Source organism: Capricornis sumatraensis, chromosome X, assembly GCF_032405125.1.
Source record: "Capricornis sumatraensis isolate serow.1 chromosome X, serow.2, whole genome shotgun sequence".
Taxonomy (NCBI): domain Eukaryota; kingdom Metazoa; phylum Chordata; class Mammalia; order Artiodactyla; family Bovidae; genus Capricornis; species Capricornis sumatraensis.
The window spans coordinates 73,157,679-73,167,304 of record NC_091092.1 but is presented as its reverse complement, the minus strand read 5'-3'; the positions used below and the strand labels follow the sequence as shown (position 1 = coordinate 73,167,304).

General features: G+C 38.6%; 1 non-coding gene across 1 annotated transcript; it reads right to left on the bottom strand.

Moving 5' to 3' along the window:
• Positions 1–6,356: 6,356 nt before the first annotated feature.
• TRNAC-GCA (transfer RNA cysteine (anticodon GCA)) lies at positions 6,357–6,428 on the bottom strand. Its single transcript has one exon. It is a non-coding gene; the product is annotated as a tRNA-Cys (tRNA).
• Between the last annotated feature and the right edge of the window lie 3,198 nt (positions 6,429–9,626).

Below are 9,626 nucleotides of genomic sequence, written 5' to 3'. Positions count from 1 at the left end.
CCAGGATTGATCCATTACTCTGCTCTCTCTTTGGTTATAATATGGGAGAACTGTTTATTGAATGCTAGAAATTACAACTTTCCTTTAATTTTCTTATTTCTCTTCTGTTTAGTCAGTCTTTGTCACTTATAACAAATTATTCATCTTAAAACACAATTATAATCATTTCACATCCCTTTCAGAGTTCTCTGATGACTTATTAAGCTTGAAGCACCATTCAAGACTACAATAATATTCTATCTTAACTTTATAGAGTCATTTTACATGGTGTACTATATATATAATATAACTGTGGTCTTATGAATAGCTCCATCCATTATTTAGTCTCTTTGCTCAGGCCATTTTGCCATCTGAAATGTTCTTTTCCTTCATTGTTATTTTATACAATTCTGACCACTTTTAAGACCATCTCTTACATCACTCCCTCTATAGAAATTTTCCTAATCTTCTGTACTACTGTGATATGTTTATTATATTAAAAAGGATGTATTAGCTACTTACTATGTGTCAATTCTGTGTTAGATACTTTGGAAAATAAGACACAGACCCTGCCTGCCCATGAAGGCTTACAGTCTACTAGAATAAGACATAGATATGTTAACAAATTCATTTACTGCACAATTACATTTGCTGCAATAGAAGTATATAAAGAACACAAAGGGTTTGCATGTTAGTAAAGGCTTTACAAAGGATAGAAGGGTATGATAGGTGGAGAAGAGTATTCTAGGCAGGGGTAGAAGGTAGAATGGGTTTCCCTGGTAGCTCAGCTGGTAAAGATCTGCCTGCAATTCAGGAGACTCTGGTTCAATTCCTGAGTCAGGAAGATCCCCCAGAGAAGGGAAAGGCTACCCATTTCAGTATTCTTGGGCTTCCCTGGTGGCTCAGATGGTAAAGAATTCACCTGCAGTGAGGGAGACCTGGGTTTGATCCATAAGTTGGGAAGATCCCCTGGAGGAGGGTATGGCAACCCAGACCAGTATTCTTACCTGGAGAATCCCCATGGACAGAGGACCCTGGAGAGCTACAGTCCATGGTGTCACAAAAAGTTGGACACAATTCAGTGACTAAGCACAGTACAGAACAGAAGGTAGAATGAGCAAAGATTTGGAGATGTGAAATAGCATGGCATGTTTAGGGAATAGCTAGCAGTATGATAGGGATGAAATATAAGATGAAGGTTGTATATGTGTGCAGGTATGCCTATTTAGATGTATGTATCTGTGTATGTTTGCACTATTGAGTTTAAACATAAGAAAATAGGTTGGCAAAAAATGCAGAAACTAGATCACAATGGTCTAGTATACTGTTTTAGAGAATTAAAATTTATCCTTTAAGGAATGGAAAAATACTAGAATGTGCAGAGGAAGAAAAAAGTACTAACAGGTAATGGAAAGTGGAGGGAGTCTCAGGTGGCTCAGTGGTAAAGAATCCATTTGCCAAGCAGGAGATGCGGGTTCAACCCCTGGGTTGGAAGATCCCCTGGAGGTGGACCCACTCCAGTGCTCTTGCCTGGAGAATTCCATGGACAGAGGAGCCTGGTGGGTTACAGTCTATGGGGTTACAAAGAGTTGAACACAGCCTAGCAACTAAAACAGCAACAGCAAGGGAAGGTGGAAGTGGAAAAACAAAGACAGAGATTGCTTATCCCGGAGAGACTTAACTTTCTTGGTGAAATAAGAAACAATGTTGTCTGTTGAGAAAAAGAGGGCTAAACTTGGGTTCAGGTCTTCTGAAAATTGGTGAAGGATTGAATAGTGATTCTGGGGATTGGGAGGGAAATATGACCAAGAAGAAATTGAAGGCCCAGTTGAGGTTGGAGAGTATGAATTTTTAGTGGACTCGGCTGCAAAATTGTGCCATTTGTTTTAGGAGTGTTGAAAAACCTGGGTGTAAGAGAAAAAAAATGCAAATGCTTAAATTGATATAAAGTTGGGATCATAGAGCAAGTGCTGTGGAAGGACAATGGGATAAGAAAGTTGAAAATGCTACAAAAAGAGTAGTTAAAAGTGAAACAATGAAGAAATTTTACAGATTAGGAAAAAAGGGAGAGACCAAGTGGTGCAAAGATTTAACTGAGATTTAAGGACTGGTATAGGGCTTCCTTGGAAAAGGCAATGGCAACCCACTCCAGTACTCTTGCCTGGAAAATCCCATGGATGGAGGAGCCTGGTAGGCTGCAGTCCATGGGGTTGCTAAGAGTCGGACACGACTGAGCGACTTCACTTTCACTTTTCACTTTCATGCATTGGAGGAGGAAATGGCAACCCACTCGAGTGTTCTTGCCTGGAGAATCCCAGGGACGGTGGGGCCTGGTGGGCTACTGTCTATGGGGTCGCACAGAGTCAGACACGACTGAAGTGACTTAGCAGCAGCAGTAGCAGCAGCAGCAGCATAGGGCTTCCTTGGTGGCTCAGTGGTAAGGAATCCACCTGCTAATGCAGGAGACGTGGGTTCGAGATGCGGGTTTGACGCCTGGGTGGGGAAGATCCCCTACAGTAGGAAATAGCAACCCACTCCAGTATTCTTGCCTGGAAAATTCTATGGACAGAGGAACCTGGTGGGCTACAGTCCACGGGGTCACAAAGAGTCAGACTTAGTGACTAAACAACAACAAGGAGAACTGGTATAGTAACAATGAGATATCCTATTTCAGTGGACTGATGACTTGCTCAACAGCACATAGCTAGGGACAAGGCTGGGAATAGAACCAGGCATTGCAACCACCAGCCTAGTTTTGCTACCACAGTGCTGCCCCAATAGCCACTTTTTCTTTTTGTCTCACTTCATCAGTGACAGAGTTTTCAGATAGCCAATTGTGGCTATCGGTGTAGCCAAGATCTGTGAAACACAAATTTTGGTTCTTTGTTCTGTGCTTCTCTCTTTCCCTTGGAGAATCTACCAATTTACATGGCTCTAAAAGATCACTTATATATTAATAGATGATTCAAATTTCTGTCTCAGCCACAAACCTGAACTTTAGTCTCTCATTTTAGTCTACCTATTATGTTATTCTTCTTGGACTTCATACGTTTTCCTCAGTTTTGACATGTTTAAGGACAAATATCATCTTCCTTCCCAAGTCAAATTCTCCAACTAACTTTTCTGTTTTTGTCCCGTTGACCTAATAGTTCTGGGTAACACATAATTCAGTCAACAAGAGAGACTGAAAGATTAAATCAGCATTTGGATGTAGTCTTATGATTCTATTTAGTCGACTGCCTCCCCAAGACTTTCTTTACCTTTCTAGTAAAAGTTAGCATGCACCGGATTGTCTGCATATGTTGGAAGACTGCCAGCAGGGGTGGGTTGATGAGGCGAAAGCAGAAGGGGAAGTGGGGGTACTCAGGGCTCGGCTTCTAAGACAGATACTTCCTCGACTTCTGCTGAGTAGTGAAAAAATGCAGGAAACTTAGTTTGCATGAAGGTACAGCTCAATGGTTCATGCTTTTATTTGGCCAGCTACCCAATACTGTTTTCCCTATTCTCCATGTATCCTATTATTGACAAATGAAAAAATTTAGTTGTGCTATTCATCATTTTAAAGCTGAACTCAGGAAGGTGAAGGACAATGCTCCCCCCTCAACTTTATTGAGGTATATTTGACAAATAAAATTACATATTTAAAGTGTACAATGTGATGATCTGATATATGTCTACACTGTGAAGGGATTCCCTCCAACAAGTTAATTATCAGGACAATGTTTTATTCATCTTTTGATATAGAAGGTGTTTGTTGAAATAATACATGAATGAATAATAGTATCAACAAATTTGAGTGTTTTGTAAACTGTAAAACACTATAAGAATGTAAATTTTGATGATTTTCTTTCCTACTCACATGAGACTTAGTTCAGGTTTCACTTCCTGACACCTACTTTGACTGTTGCATCCTACACTCAAGTTTCTCCTTTTTGGACTTGTATTGTGTTTATTGTCCGTACCAATACTATGACAGCCAGTATTTTTTTGTCTATATTTATTATTTTTTTTAAATTTTAAAATCTTTAATTCTTATATGCATTCCCAAACATGAACCCCCCTCCCACCTCCCTCCCCATAACATCTCTCTGGGTCATCCCCATGCACCAGCCCCAAGTATCCTGTATCCTGCGTCAGACATAGACTGGCGATTCGATTCTTACATGATAGTATGTATACATGTTAGAATGCCATTCTCCCAAATCATCCCACCCTCTCCCTCTCCCTCTGAGTCCAAAAGTCCGTTATACACAGCTGTGTCTTTTTTGCTGTCTTGCATACAGGGTCGTCATTGCCATCTTTCTAAATTCCATATGTATGTGTTAGTATACTGTATTGGTGTTTTTCTTTCTGGCTTACTTCACTCTGTATAATCGGCTCCAGTTTCATCCATCTCATCAGAACTGATTCAAATGAATTCTTTTTAATGGCTGAGTAGTACTCCATTGTGTAAATGTACCACAGCTTTCTTATCCATTCATCTGCTGATGGACATCTAAGTTGTTTCCATGTCCTGGCTATTATAAACAGTGCTGCGATGAACATTGGGGTACATGTGTCTCTTTTAATTCTGGTTTCCTCGGTGTGTATGCCCAGCAGTGGGATTGCTGGGTCATAAGGTAGTTCTATTTGCAATTTTTTAAGGAATCTCCACACTGTTCTCCATAGTGGCTGTACTAGTTTGCATTCCCACCAACAGTGTAGGAGGGTTCCCTTTTCTCCACACCCTCTTCAGCATTTATTGCTTGCAGATTTTTGGATCGCAGCCATTCTGACTGGTGTGAAGTGGTACCTCATTGTGGTTTTGATTTGCATTTCTCTAATAATGAGTGATGTTGAGCATCTTTTCATGTGTTTGTTAGCCATCCGTATGTCTTCTTTGGAGAAATGTCTATTTAGTTCTTTGGCCCATTTTTGGATTGGGTCTTTTATTTTTCTGGAATTGAGCTACATAAGTTGCTTGTATATTTTTGAGATTAGTTGTTTGTCAGTTTCTTCATTTGCTATTATTTTCTCCCATTCAGAAGGCTGTCTTCTCACCTTGCTTATAGTTTCCTTTGTTGTGCAGAAGCTTTTAATTTTAATTAGATCCCATTTGTTTATTTTTGCTTTTATTTCCAGAATTCTGGGAGGTGGATCATAGAGGATCCTGCTGTGATTTATGTCTGAGAGTGTTTTGCCTATGTTCTCCTCTAGGAGTTCTATACTTGCTGGTCTTACATTTAGATCTTTAATCCATTTTGAGTTTATTTTTGTGTGCGGTGTTAGAAAGTGATCCAGTTTCATTCTTTTACAAGTGGTTGTCCAGTTTTCCCAGCACCACTTGTTAAAGAGATTGTCTTTACTCCATTGTATATTCTTGCCTCCTTTGTCAAAGATAAGGTGTCCATATGTGTGTGGATTTATCTCTGGGCTTTCTATTTTGTTCCATTGATCTATATGTCTGTCTTTGTGCCAGTACCATACTGTTTTGATGACTGTGGCTTTGTAGTAGAGCCTGAAGTCAGGCAAGTTGATTCCTCCAGTTCCATTCTTCTTTCTCAAGATTGCTTTGGCAATTCGAGGTTTTTTGTATTTCCATACAAATCTTGAAATGATTTGTTCTAGTTCTGTGAAAAATATGGGCAGCCAGTATTCTATTGCTTTGTATTGTATCTTTTAGTGTGTAGGAAACTTGTCTCCCTTGGTAGATTGTGAACTCCCCAAGAGCAGGAGAAAGTCCAGCCTTTTTTTCCCCTAAGCTCTGTGAACCCAAAGCCTAACCTACTACAACATTTTGCACATAGAAAAATGTTTATTAAATGACTGGTTATTGCTTAACTGGACCAAAGCTACACATCCCCCATGGAGTTTTAATCTATAAATGACCAAGATTGTACTAATGATCCCAGTGACTTTCCTCCATGATAGTAAAATATCTTGAGGAGGAAAGTAGAAAGACCTCTCCCCCATCATTACTGTCACCTTATTATTACAATAAGTAGTATTTTCCTTGACATTTCATGGATATGCTTAGTAGCATTCTCACTAGTATTAAAAATTACAGGAGGAATTGATACTACATTGCTGACAGTTCTATGACCTCTCTTCTCCAGTAGTTAATTCATTCTTAAGAAGAGATCATCACACTTATCAAATCAGGTCACTCTATTGTCAAACAGTTGGGTTCCAAACACAGGACACTGTCAAGCCCAAATGGAAGTCGCACTATGGCATTCAAAGTTAATGTCACTATGTGTCCTCTTGCATAGTGAAGTCACTCAGTCGTGTCCAACTCTTTGCAACCCCATGGACTGTAGCCTACCAGGCTCCTCTGTCCATGAAAATTTCCAGGCAAGAGTACTGGAGCGGGTTGCCATTTCTTTCTCCAGGGGATCTTCCCAACCCAGGGATCGAACCCAGGTCTCCTGCATTGCAGGCAGATGCTTTACCAACTGAGCCACCAGGGAAGCATAGTACCGTGATACAAATATTTTATCTTGTAGAATCAGAATGAAGTAATGCTTAAGAGCAGACCTCAGGGGAAATATGAGTCACAAAATGGCAATAGAAATCTTGAGGAGTGCACGAGTGTGTGTGAGAGAGGACAGTGGGAGGATAGTTCTACTCTTAGTCTAGATGGTCAAAATATGTTACAGACAGCTTACATACTTTTGAACTTTTTGTAAAGCACTAACTAGAGGGCTGACCTTTCAGGGATACCTTTATGAGTCCCTACCTAATTACTAGCAATTTGAAATCCTCCTAAGTTCTGAGGTCATTCCTCAGACCTGGCTCCAAGGCCTGCCTTTAACTTCTTGGTATTTTAGATGCCTGGATTTTGGAAGCAAGATAATTGTTCTTTAAGAGATTGCTTTTTATGGAAGGACTTTGTCACAAACAAGAATTCAATATCATAAACCAAATGTTTACCTGAACTGGGTAAACCAATTCAGAATGAAAAGAAGCTTTTAATATCTTGTAAGGTCTGAACTTCTTAGAAACTTTGGAATAAGTAAACAAGATGTGTCAGAGGTGTTTGAGTATTGTTACTGCTAACTTAATTCCACTTATCATGTAGAACCCATGACAACACAGATAACCCTATGTAAAAACAAAGGCTATTAATCTGAAATAGATGAGAAATCTTGACAACTTTTATATGTCAGTCATCTTAAAATGTGATTCCAAACTGGATTTTCCATTCCTTTTTAGAGGAAGGAGATTGATGAAAAGTAAGTGAAAGCCTGATGTGCCAGAGGACTCTAAGTCTAGATCTCAGTCCCCTTTCCTCTTTCATTAATGACACTTAAGTAGGAGCTCAAATGTCTGGGATATGATTCCACAAACACTCTAAATAAGATAATGGAATTTTATTCTTCAAAAGGAAAACCAACTCTGTATTTAAGTGCTAAAGGGTTTATGTTTACTCTTCTTTTTGCCTCATTTCCCCTATTTCTACCTGCGCCCCTCCTTAACCTATATTTTCCAAACATGTAAAGATTTCTATTTCTCCTTTCTCTCAAATGTGTGCATGTGTGTGCTAAGTTGCTTCAGTCGTGTCTGACTCTGTGCGACCCCATGGACTGCAGCCTGCTGGACTCCTCTGTCTATGGTATACTCCAGGCAAGAATATTGGAATGGGTAGCCATTCCCCCCTCCAGGGGGTCTTCCCTATCCAGGGATCAAACCTGCATCTGTTACATCTAACCTGCATTGACAGGTGGGTTCTTTACCACCTAGGAAGCTCCTGTCTCATATGTACTACTCCCTAAATAAAGAAGAAAAGCTTGCAGGGCACAAAGAAAAGATGGGCTGGAAAGAAGAAGTAGGATAGAAGAGTTTTGTGGTGCACAACTTATGTTTAAACGGTGGTCTTCCCTACCAACCCATGAAGAATTCTCAGTCAAAGGCAAAAGTAATTGTCAGTTGACCGTGTTGTAGCACCAGTATTGTAACATGAATTAATTGACCTAAGATGTCTGGATTTATCTAATCAGGTTAATTGGCTTCCTTTGTTGCTTTTTCTATAAGAATGAAGATTTGCCATTACCAGCTATGAGTATACCAGACTTATTGACAGTTGTATTTCTTAATACAAATAAACAAATTGACAATCTGATTCAAGAATCTCTTTTATAGGATTGATTAATAGGAATTTAACTTCCAGGAATTTTCTCACACCTGATTGAACAGGGGAAGCTGTTTCTCACTGGCTCTCAAATCATACCATGCTTGGTAACCATGTAGCCTGAAACATAAATATCATTGGTATGAGGGATAAAAATAACTTTAGGTCCTTGTATTTTAGGGAGAGATACACGCACTATACCTACTTATATTTTCTGGAACATCATTTATATTATAACTAAGTCTGTGTTTGGACAAATGGTTTGATAACAGAGTAGTAGAATATTTTGTTACATTCAGAAATCAGTGTAAAAAATTATTTTGATTCTCAGCATTTGATCCTAGGAATCAATGGACTTAATGGAAGTAATATGTAGGGAAAAGGTAAATAGCATTTTCACAGAAATACTTCTTAAATACTAGTCTTAAATGTTTCAATCCTTTCAACAGAAAATTAATAAGGAAATATTGGCCTTAAATGACACTTCACATGGCTTGGACTTAACTGATATTTATAGAGCATTCCATCCAAAAGCAGCAGACTACACACTCCTTTCAAGTGCCCACAAAACATTATCTAGGATTGACCACATGCTGGGCCACAAAACTAGCCTTGATGAATTTAATAAAATTGAAATCATATCAAGCATCTTCTCTGACCACAATGCTATGAGTTTAGAAATAAAATACAAGAAAAAAAAACCAATAAAAACACAAACGTGGTGGCTAAACACTAAGCTACTAAACAACCAATGGATCACTGAAGAAATCAAAGAGGAAGTTAAAAAAAAAAAACCCTACTGACAAATGAAAATGAAAGCACAAATCCAAAACCTATGGGATGCAGCAAAAGCAGTTCTGAGAGGGAAGTTTATAGCACTACAATCTTTCCTCAAGTAACAAAAAAGAAAAACTCAAACAACCTAACCTTATACCTAAAAGACTAGAGAAAAAAGAACAAAACATAAAGTTATCAGGAGAGAAGTCATAAAGATCCGAGCAGAAACAAATGAAATAGAGGCAAAGAAAAAAACTGCAAAGATAAATGAAACTGAAAGCTGGTTCTTTGAAAAGATAAACAAAATACATAAACCTTTAGCTAGACTCATCAAGAGAAAAAGGGAGAGGACTCAAATCAATAAAATCAGAAATGAAAAAGAAGTTGCAACTGACACTACAGAAATACCAAGATCATATTACCAATACTATGAGCAACTGTAGACGAAAAAAAGGACAATCTGGAAGAAGTGGACAAATTCTTAGAAAGGTACAAGACTGAACCAAGAAGAAATAGAAAATATTAACAGATAAACCATAAGCACTGAAATTGAAAGTGTGATTGAAAACCTCCCAACAAATGAAAGTCTGGGACCTGACAGTGTCATAGGCAAATTTTATGAAACATTTAGAGAAGAGTTAACATCTATCCTGTTGAATCTGTTCCAAAAATTGCAGAGGAAAAAAAAACTTCCTAACTCATTTTATGAGGCTACCATCACCCTGATACCAAAACCAGACAAAGATATCACAAATGAAGA